Genomic DNA, 11,334 nt, shown 5'->3' on the forward strand with positions numbered 1-11,334 from the left:
TCCAAGACAAGTTGTTTAGCGTTGTGTGTTTGAGGAACACCGTTTCTAATCTTTAATAATTATGATGCGCAACTTGTGCAGGCGACATTGTTCTGTTTACTCATCACGTCTCGGGAATAACGTGATGAAGGGTTTAGTATTTTATATTCTGGAACAACCTATAGTCCGGAAAACACAGTACACGGAGGCGACCGGATGAAAAGCGAGCGGCTGTCTAACCCTTCGGTCCTCCGTTGTTCATCTCGTCCCGTGTGTGTAGTAAATGCTTAAAGTCTGTAAAGTTTCATCGTTTCACTCTGTCACCGTTCCGTTCTTTAACCTCACTGCCAGTTTTGACAAAAAAAGTTTCACAAAGACTAAAATTTATGTAAAAATCTTGTGTAAAAAAAAACCCAACATTACGTGTACATGTGTAAATAGGAAAGAGTTATAGCTGTGTATATTTGAGTTTAGTAACTTAAGAGACTTTTTTATTTTTTATTATTATTGTTGTTATTATTATTGCTCCATTTTTTTTATATTGTCATTCCTATTATTTATGTTGGCTGAAAGCTTTAAAAATTATATATATATATATATATATATATATATATATATATATATATATATATATATATATATAATAGAAATATATAGAAATAGAAATAGAAACCAGAGGAGTGCTTACGACCGTAATGTTTGTGCTCTTTGTTTTGCTCTGAAGTCTGTAATCAGGAATCTCAATCTGTGTTAAGACTTTCTTCAAATGAAAACATTTTACTTTGCAAATCAGTCTGTCTCCTGTTTTTAAAGGACATATCACATATCACATCTCCTAGGCAGTACAGGTGATCTTTTCCACCTCAAATTACTGAGTTTTGGGGTTTCTGTTTTTGTTTCGTGAGACGTTTTTGAACCAAATGTGGAACAGCAGTTCATTACATTAAAAGAACTTCTATAATAAAGACGGAGATAATTTTGTTTGTATTCACACACAAACACACACACACAAACACATATATACAGAGTTTGTACATGATGATGGAAAAATTAGTTTAAAAAAAATTAATTCATTCATTCACTCACTCATCTTCTACCACTTATCCAAACTACCTTGGTTCACGGGGAGCCTGTGCCTATCTCAGGCATCATTGGGCATCAAGGCAGGATACACCCTGGACGGAGTGCCAACCCATCACAGGGCACACACACACATTCACTCACACAATCACACACTAGGGACAATTTTCCAGAGATGCCAATCAACCTACCATGCATGTCTTTGGACCGGGGGAGGAAACCGGAGTACCCGGAGGAAACCCCCGAGGCACGGGGAGAACATGCAAACTCCACACACACAAGGTGGAGGCGGGAATCGAACCCCGACCCTGGAGGTGTGAGGCGAACGTGCTAACCACTAAGACACCGTGCCCCAATGTTCATTCATTTTATTTATTTTTTAAAATTTGGTTTTAGATGTATTTTGTCAAACAAATATACAGTATATTATTAAAAATTATTATGAGTGGTAGGATTTAATTTTATTATTATACTGGTACTTCTGAAGCTTTCTGCAGCCGGAGATCCCTTTACCTGTAAAATAAATTCCACAGACAAACTCAGTATGGATTTATTTTATATATATTTTGTTATGTTTTTCTGTAAAGCCATCAAACTTGTTTCTTACTGAACTTTCCACCAATAGACTGTTCACGGTCCAAAATTAATTTGGTGCTTGGGCCCCTAAAAGAAATCACCAGACTCACAAGCATGTCCTGATTTGGCAAAACATTTTAACTTTTTAAAACTGTAATACAGTAGATTTGAGGGCTGTATTCTCTTTATTTATGCTAATAATGTGTGTAATGTAAATGGAGAAAGCAAGGGTTTATGGTTTGGCTTTTTCTCGAGGAGATTCTCTCTACGTATATATTTTTATGACTGAATGTTTAATTCACCTTAAGTGCATGTGGGATGTTTAAAAGCGTAATCTGCTTTCCCCTGGAGTTATTTCCCACCGGTGTCTGGGATTCTTCACAAAGCTTTTCCATTCCAGCCCTGAGTCTGGCCTTGCGGTGTGATTCATGACTTAACCACTGCTTGGAAAGATTAAACGACAGAACACAAAGGTCGACGTTAGCATTTTATAAAGTGCCACCTTTTTATAGAGATTTTCCTGGCATTACGTTCACATTTAATTATTTAGTTATAGACATGCCACATAACCTGACCTGGCCGAATGGGTTACGGGTTTACGGCCAGGATCTTCTTTAAAACGGACGTTTTATAAAAACGATCCATTCACAAAGATTTATGTGCTATAATGCAAGATTAAAAAGAAACAGGTTTCAAAAGAATGTTCAGAGTTTTCTGCGAATAGGAGTTTCATTAGCACTTATGGAAGGAGTCTCCAGTGTCAGTGCTGTTAGTCAGAGTCAGAGACAAAGCTGTCTATCTATCTATCTATCTATCTATCTATGTATATATATATGTATATAGATATATATCTATATATACATATATATATATATATATATATATATATATATATATATATATATATATATATATATGTTTTGTGTCAATAATATAATAATATATATTGTAAGAATATATATTGTGTTAATAATATATAATAATAATATATATTATAAATATATATTGGGAGGATTGTGTCAATAATATATACAATATAACACAATCCTCCATCCCTCAATTTTAATTAAAAAGTAATCAGGCAAAAAGCAGGCAGCTAAAGTACAGAGGTGGGCGGAGTCTCGAGCGTGATTAGCGTTAGCTTGTGCGCGAGCTTCTCTGACAAACAGACTAACTGTGTATGAAATGAATGTCGGAAAATAAATAGAATAAATTTCATGTTGTAGTGAAATATAACTAGACCGTTTTTTATAAAGCTACCGATAAAAAGTCCGGGACGTTATTATTGCCCCGACATTATAGTCTTTATCTGCTTCAGATTCCCGCCATTTTCCTCTCAGCTGCTAGTTCATGGTCCTGTAACCTGCAGCTCCTCCCTCACAGGTCAGAAATGTGTCATAATCATTATATATGTTATATAGCAGTTAAACACTCGTACTTTTAGTCCTGACTTCATTAACTAGGTTTTAACGTCGTAACACAGTTTAATTGTGCAGGCGTTAATCAGCTGTAACGACACAGTTTAGCTCGATGCTAACGTCACAGAGCGGTGTTTATTGTTTAATACTAAAGTCAGAGCGGTGTTTATTATGTAAATATGACTGAAACACTGAACACTGAAGTCAGAGCGGTGTTTATTATGTAAATATGACTGAAACACTGAACACTGAAGTCAGAGCGGTGTTTATTATGTAAATATGACTTGAACACTGAAGTCAGAGCAGTGTTTATTATGTAAATATGACTGAAACACTGAACACTGAAGTCAGAGCAGTGTTTATTATGTAAATATGACTGAAACACTAAACACTGAAGTCAGAGCAGTGTTTATTATGTAAATATGACTGAAACACTGAACACTGAAGTCAGAGCGGTGTTTATTATGTAAATATGACTGAAACACTGAACACTGAAGTCAGAGCAGTGTTTACAATGTAAATATGACTGAAACACTGAACACTGAAGTCAGAGCAGTGTTTATTATGTAAATATGACTGAAACACTAAACACTAAAGTCAGAGCAGTGTTTATAATGTAAATATGACTGAAACACTAAACACTAAAGTCAGAGCAGTGTTTATTATGTAAATATGACTGAAACACTAAACACTGAATTCAGAGCAGTGTTTACAATGTGTAAATATGACTGAAACACTAAACACTAAAGTCAGAGCGGTGTTTATTATGTAAATATGACTGAAACACTGAACACTGAAGTCAGAGCAGTGTTTACAATGTGTAAATATGACTGAAACACTAAACACTGAAGTCAGAGCGGTGTTTATAATGTAAATATGACTGAAACACTGAACACTAAAGTCAGAGCGGTGTTTACAATGTAAATATGACTGAAACACTGAACACTGAAGTCAGAGCAGTGTTTACAATGTAAATATGACTGAAACACTAAACACTAAAGTCAGAGCGGTGTTTACAATGTAAATATGACTGAAACACTAAACACTAAAGTCAGAGCAGTGTTTACAATGTAAATATGACTGAAACACTAAAGTCAGAGCGGTGTTTATAATGTAAATATGACTGAAACACTGAATTCAGAGCAGTGTTTATTATGTAAATATGACTGAAACACTAAACACTAAAGTCAGAGCAGTGTTTACAATGTGTAAATATGACTGAAACACTAAACACTAAAGTCAGAGCAGTGTTTACAATGTAAATATGACTGAAACACTAAACACTAAAGTCAGAGCAGTGTTTACAATGTGTAAATATGACTGAAACACTAAACACTAAAGTCAGAGCAGTGTTTACAATGTAAATATGACTGAAACACTAAACACTAAAGTCAGAGCAGTGTTTACAATGTGTAAATATGACTGAAACACTAAACACTAAAGTCAGAGCAGTGTTTATTATGTAAATATGACTGAACCACTAAACACTGAATTCAGAGCAGTGTTTATAATGTAAATATGACTGAAACACTAAACACTGAAGTCAGAGCAGTGTTTACAATGTAAATATGACTGAACACTAAACACTAAAGTCAGAGCGGTGTTTATAATGTAAATATGACTGAAACACTAAACACTGAAATTAGAGCAGTGTTTATTATGTAAATATGACTGGAACACTGAACACTAAAGTCAGAGCAGTGTTTACAATGTAAATATGACTGAAACACTAAACACTAAAGTCAGAGCGGTGTTTATAATGTAAATATGACTGAAACACTGAACACTGAAGTCAGAGCAGTGTTTACAATGTAAATATGACTGAAACACTAAACACTAAAGTCAGAGCAGTGTTTACAATGTGTAAATATGACTGAAACACTAAACACTAACGTCAGAGCAGTGTTTACAATGTGTAAATATGACTGAAACACTAAACACTAAAGTCAGAGCAGTGTTTACAATGTAAATATGACTGAAACACTAAACACTGAAGTCAGAGCAGTGTTTATAATGTAAATATGACTGAAACACTAAACACTGAAATTAGAGCAGTGTTTATTATGTAAATATGACTGAAACACTAAACACTGAAGTCAGAGCAGTGTTTATTATGTAAATATGACTGAAACACTAAACACTAAAGTCAGAGCAGTGTTTATAATGTAAATATGACTGAAACACTAAACACTGAAGTCAGAGCAGTGTTTATTATGTAAATATGACTGAAACACTAAACACTAAAGTCAGAGCAGTGTTTATTATGTAAATATGACTGAAACACTAAACACTGAATTCAGAGCAGTGTTTATAATGTAAAAATGACTGAAACACTAAACACTGAAGTCAGAGCAGTGTTTACAATGTAAATATGACTGAACACTAAACACTAAAGTCAGAGCGGTGTTTATAATGTAAATATGACTGAAACACTAAACACTGAAATTAGAGCAGTGTTTATTATGTAAATATGACTGAAACACTAAACACTGAATTCATAGCAGTGTTTACAATGTGTAAATATGACTGAAACACTAAACACTGAATTCAGAGCAGTGTTTATTATGTAAATATGACTGAAACACTAAAGTCAGAGCAGTGTTTATAATGTAAATATGACTGAAACACTAAACACTGAAGTAAACGTGTACAAGTCAGTCCCATTGTAAATATGTAAATAATGAATTGCTGCTAATTTTGTTCTTTGGTTAATTAAAGCACAGAGCTGCATATAAACAAATTATATTCAGGGGAATGTAAAGAGTCACAAGAAGTCACCAGGTGTTGTCATGCTTGTATATTTACATATTCATGGACACGTGGTAATCATTTGCATATCATTATGGCTCACTGTGGGAGTTTATGCACAAGCAAATGCACGACTTGCACTGAATGATGGTGTCAGAGTGCAGAATGTGGAACCTTTCATTAATCACAGGTCTGTTATTAAAGGCTCTTCATCAGGGACACGTGTCAGTGCACGGTCAGATATACTGTAGGTGACACACAAAGCACGACTATCACACAACCCGTTCCTGTTCATACGAGGCTTCCTGTGTTGGTGTTAAAACTGAGTTTGGACATGCAAGAGACTAAAGAATTTACATGGTCTGGTTTTTACTTTCAGCAAAAAACGAAAAACAAAACAATGAGTCAGTACCGTCTGCCAATACAGCTTATCACACCTGAGTCCAGATTTGTAGTGTGTGTGTGTGTCTGAGTGTGTGTGTGTGTCTGAGTGTGTGTGTGTGTCTGAGTGTGTGTGTGTGTCTGAGTGTGTGTGTGTGTGTCTGAGTGTGTGTGTGTCTGAGTGTGTGTGTGTCTGAGTGTGTGTGTGTGTCTGAGTGTGTGTGTCTGAGTGTGTGTGTGTGTCTGAGTGTGTGTGTGTGTGTGTGTCTGAGTGTGTGTGTGTGTGTGTCTGAGTGTGTGTGTGTCTGAGTGTGTGTGTGTGTGTGTGTCTGAGTGTGTGTGTGTCTGTGTGTGTGTCTGAGTGTGTGTGTGTCTGAGTGTGTGTGTCTGAGTGTGTGTGTGTGTCTGAGTGTGTGTGTGTGTCTGAGTGTGTGTGTGTCTGAGTGTGTGTGTGTGTGTCTGAGTGTGTGTGTGTCTGAGTGTGTGTGTGTCTGAGTGTGTGTGTGTGTCTGTGTGTGTGTGTGTGTGTATCTGAGTGTGTGTGTGTGTGTCTGAGTGTGTGTGTGTGTCTGAGTGTGTGTGTGTGTCTGAGTGTGTGTATGTGTCTGAGTGTGTGTGTGTGTGTCTGAGTGTGTGTGTGTGTGTGTGTGTGTCTGAGTGTGTGTGTGTGTCTGAGTGTGTGTGTGTGTCTGAGTGTGTGTGTGTCTGAGTGTGTGTGTGTGTGCAGGAATCTTTCACTGTGAAGGAAAGATTTTTAGAACTGTGAATCATAATGAGAAGCCTCTATGTATGTTAATCGTGGAAGGAAACAGCTGCTGAACGTAGCATCTGTAGGATTAAGGAACCAAGCTTGTGTTGACATTTGCTCCTGTACCGAATAAATGTCGGCTGTGTGTGTAAATGGCGAGCAGCTGCTTAGTAAAAAGGAAAACTGTGTGTTTGACGTTGTGTGTCCTGAAAAGGGCAAAGAGTTGAATAAGAACGCTGTGTAAGGACGCTGTGCATTAGAATTAAATAAATTGTTTTTTTTACTCAACAAACAGGACACAATCATGGCAAAGAAACACGAGTCTGTTTGAGTCTGTACGAGTCTTGGTCTTTTTGGACATTAAGGTCTTACAGATTGTGTTGATCTGAGCGACGTGTGTGTGAGTGTAAGACGAGTCTCATGGTGTCACATGATTTCCATGCGTTTACAACACACACACTATTAACACTTTATGCTACAAGAGAACACTATTCAGGCCTCACTTGAGATTTTCACTTTGATGTCTGGAACATGAAAAGGCCTGGGTTTTTAACTCACACACACACACATCTACACGCTAACATTTACACACACACTGTAAGGGTTCATTGGTAATGCGTTGTAATGAAATTAAAATCTCATGGCCTGAATTAACGTACCTCCTCCTTTCTTTTTCTAAAGCAGATCTGTTGCGATAAAGGCACCGAAACTCGTGTGTGTGTGTCCAGGTCAGAGCTACGTGCCAGACCAGTTGTCATTCCTCAGACAGCTGTCTGACTCTTGGCTTATGGCTTTTGTTGTCAAATCACTGCCTCGAGTGCTTAAAGGAGGCACTGTAGCTGCACGTGGTTCCATAGTTTCGCCTTTGAAACGTAATCGGTGCTACTGGGTGTCGGGACCAAGGCCACTCGAGGAGAATTGTTTTATTAGATGTTCTTTAAACCTCATCGTTCTGACACTGTAATATTCACATCAGGTCTGAGCTTCGCTCGGAGACGCTTTCATTAAACGACCAGTTACCGTGTGTGTGCGCACGTCTGTGTAGTGTTTGGTGTTTAATCTGAAGCAGACGTGATGTTTACTACTCGTTCCCGGTTAATCAGCGATATCCTGATGCACACACACGCGGTTCCTGTACTTAATGCGCTTATCAGATGTGTGATGTAATCTCTTTGTATATATATCACGATCGAGCGTTTGTGCACTTAGTGCTCCCTGTTCGTAGGTTCATCACGTCATCACGTTAAAAGCACGCGCAAACTTGACATATGGAAATACACGCTTAATCCATGGTCTGTGAAGGGATTCCTTAGGGGTTTGTGTATATTTGTACAAATACATTTTATTGGCTACTGGTCAATTTAACCAGGAGGATCGTGCGTCATTTTTACTCGTTTCCTTTTAAAACACGGCTTAAGACGGTGAAATTCCACAGGACCAGAGGATGGGGAGAAGCTTCTCTAATCTAATTATCATTTTTAGTGGAAGTAAATTTATGAGAAAAACTTTGCAGATACTTTTACAAGATTGAATTCTATATTAATTAATTTAGTTTTTCTCCATGCGCACGGCTCTGTCGTTATCACAGAATAAATTGCGTTGGGAAATTAGTGTCCCTCCTACAGCTGGAGTCTGTCGTCCCTGTTGATCGTGAACACGTGTGTGTGTGTGTGTGTGTGAGTGTTAGGACCTTCTGTGCTTTGCATATACATGTAAAACTCTGTCATTTTGATTGTTGTGTATTTATAGTCTCAAACACGTTTAAATCCCGCAACGTTTCCCTGATGAAGGTGAGACGCACCAGAGACGTCGCCTTATGGGAATTTTCCGGCGCAGCTGTTGCTGAGATTCGGGTATCGGCTTTCTAGAAAATAAGCAAACACGTCTTAAACAAATAAATCTCTCGTTTGGTTGTGTCGAGTTTGATTTGTTGAGCTCTAAATAGAATAGGATTAAAAATGTGAGACCTCATCTTGTTGGTAGCTAGAATTAATTACTCGCTAATTAAATTAACTAACTACATTTTTTTAAGCAGTTTTAATGTACGTGTTATCTGTGGTTCTCTTCTCGCTGTTGCTTTCTCTCTGATTGAACAGCTAAGCGCTTCCCCCCCGTCGTGTCTCAAAGTGTTTCTACAGCTGTCGCATACAGTTGCTTGCAGTGTTTTGTTTTCTCCCGGCTCACGCTTTCAGCGCCTCGGTGACTAACCACGGTCATGGACACAGCCGCCTCTCGGCCTCCAGAGACAAATACCAAACTGTGTGTGAGAGGAAAAGACCGACCGGTACAGTACAGGAATCCTTGCATTTGCATTCCTGTGTTTCCGTGAACATGTTCGGTGACACAGAACCCTGTAGCTGTAGACTTGGTCTGTAGAATACTGCAGAAGCCTCGGACTTATCGAGGTTGTTCTCTCCAGTGTGTTAACACTTCAAAAAATACAAGAACAATGTTTGTTAACTGTGCGCTTTTTTACATAAGGACAAAAAGAAGTATGTAGTAAGTAACTAAAAATGATCAGGGAAAAAAAAAAAGTTATTTTGGCTGTATGTTTGGGATCGATGCAAACTTTCTCCCCCCGATTCAGTTCGGCCTGAAAATATCCCGGGACGTTCCTCCGTTCAGATTTCCTATAACGGTAATAACGTAATGCAACAGTAATGTTTGCAGAGAAGCGGCGACGTGGTTCTCGATGCTTCCACCATCGTGCTTCACTACATTAGCTCAGTCTTGTGTTCCAGACGAGTTAGGATTTGTCTAAATGCTTTAAAATCTCTGTGCTTCTCTGGGCTTTTTGTTTAGAAACCTCCACCTGCACATTGTCAGACTGACTTCCACCTGCCGTGGATGTTTACGGTCTTTGGCTTTGGAGTGTTGACTGAGTAAAGACTTTTTATTAAAGCAGCACACAGTAGTTGGTTTGTACTAAAGTACTGTTCTGTAAACAGAGCTTCTTATGTCAGACATTACCTGGTTTAACCTCCTACACCTTTAGAAACATTTCCACTTTGACTGAATTACCTTACCCTTGAAGATTTTCAGTAGGTGCGATGGCTTGTTCTTGTGCACGCTCTTCTGTTGTCTTTTTTTTTTTCACATCGCCCCGTTCTGCCTCGGGTTTCGTTTCTCCTGCCAGATCGCACACCTTGAATTTGCGCCCGCATAATTCGCACGGATTACGCCACACACCCCCACCCCCCCCGAGACTCGGAGAGGTCATGCCTGGACTTGTGCACCAACTCATTAATACACACGCAACTCTTAAGGGTCTTAAGTCTCAAGGCTTAAAATCGGTATCCGTGTGTGGTGCTTCAAAAGAAAAGGCAATGTGGATGAGTTTTATTATATATTTCTTTATTGAGTTTTATAAAGGGTTTATTATGCATGTGTGTGTGGATGTGTGTGTGAGAGAGGGAGGGAGGGAGGGAGGGAGGAAGTGAAGAAAACCTTAATCATTAATCAATGTCTCAGTCAGACGGTCATAAACAAGAATTATTCGGTTGAAGACTGTACTTTCACAAGGTCCAGTTTTGTGTGTGTGTGTGTGTGTGTGTGTTTGTGTATTCGTTCCCCACCCAATAACAAACTTTACAGAGGCCCTTTGGCTGTTTTCTCTTGTACTGATGAGCAAGGACAGCTGAGTTTCTTCTCTCCCACGTTACACAACCATAATTGTCAGTGATTGTGGCTCCCTCTAGTGATCGATACAGAAAACAGGCTTCTGTAGATACACTGACCATAAGCTGGCTATCAACTAAAAAAAATAAAAAATAGATTGCTGTGCTTAAAACTGAGTTTTCTGACATCATACATTACTGTTGTGTATTTGTAGTGTCTATATATAATGTACTTCATTAATAATGAACAGATACAGTGCAGTGGAAACACTGCACAAGAATTAGGTTTGCACGTTTAAAGAACGACAGATATAGTAAATCCCCACCTAGCGTATAAAACACCAGTCGGAAAAGCTCTTGCAGCCAAAATAATAAAGTTTCCTCAGATTAAATTTAAATAATGAACCTACGGCACCGTGCCATTCTAGTAAATTAAACCCTCAGGCGATGTTACTGTTACACTGTGTACCAGAGTTGATTCCTGTGACAGCACATCCTTAAGAGATTAATTTCTCTCGAACCTCAGCATCGTTTGTCAAATTTATTAAAGAACGACAGAGACGGATTGTTTTGACTCACGTTATAGCAGCTATAAGCAGTCGTTCCTGCACGTTGATGGGTAAATATCTGATCACAGTTCAGCTTTCTAGCAGCTAGCTCTTAGAAGATCAACTTGTTTGGAAAACTCAACCGTAGACGATTGTACCATCTGGTTCCCTTCTAACACTGAAGCGTGTGGAGCAAACTGCTTGGCAGACTGGAGGACATATTCTCGATAAATCCACAC

The 11,334-nt window shown here is 38.3% G+C and overlaps 1 protein-coding gene and 1 long non-coding RNA gene across 4 annotated transcripts in view; one reads left to right on the forward strand and one right to left on the reverse strand.

The window, feature by feature from the left end:
• Window positions 1-565, forward strand: part of jag2a (jagged canonical Notch ligand 2a) — a 23,925-nt gene extending 23,360 nt beyond the window's left edge. For 2 of the 3 annotated variants that reach the window (XM_060871679.1, XM_060871680.1), the window contains one exon: window positions 1-565. This exon is cut by the window's left edge and continues 1,392 nt beyond it. The gene's annotated coding sequence lies outside the window, so the exon portion shown is untranslated. The other variant, XM_060871681.1, reaches the window with a different exon arrangement.
• A 942-nt stretch (window positions 566-1,507) lies between these two features.
• On the reverse strand, window positions 1,508-10,093 carry LOC132846613 (uncharacterized). Its single transcript, XR_009648534.1, has 4 exons — window positions 9,957-10,093; window positions 1,938-2,075; window positions 1,667-1,722; window positions 1,508-1,572 (listed from the first exon to the last, which is right to left on the reverse strand). It is a non-coding gene; the product is annotated as an uncharacterized LOC132846613 (long non-coding RNA).
• Window positions 10,094-11,334: the final 1,241 nt, after the last annotated feature.

The sequence above is a fragment of the Tachysurus vachellii genome, chromosome 6, assembly GCF_030014155.1.
Source record: "Tachysurus vachellii isolate PV-2020 chromosome 6, HZAU_Pvac_v1, whole genome shotgun sequence".
NCBI lineage: Eukaryota > Metazoa > Chordata > Actinopteri > Siluriformes > Bagridae > Tachysurus > Tachysurus vachellii.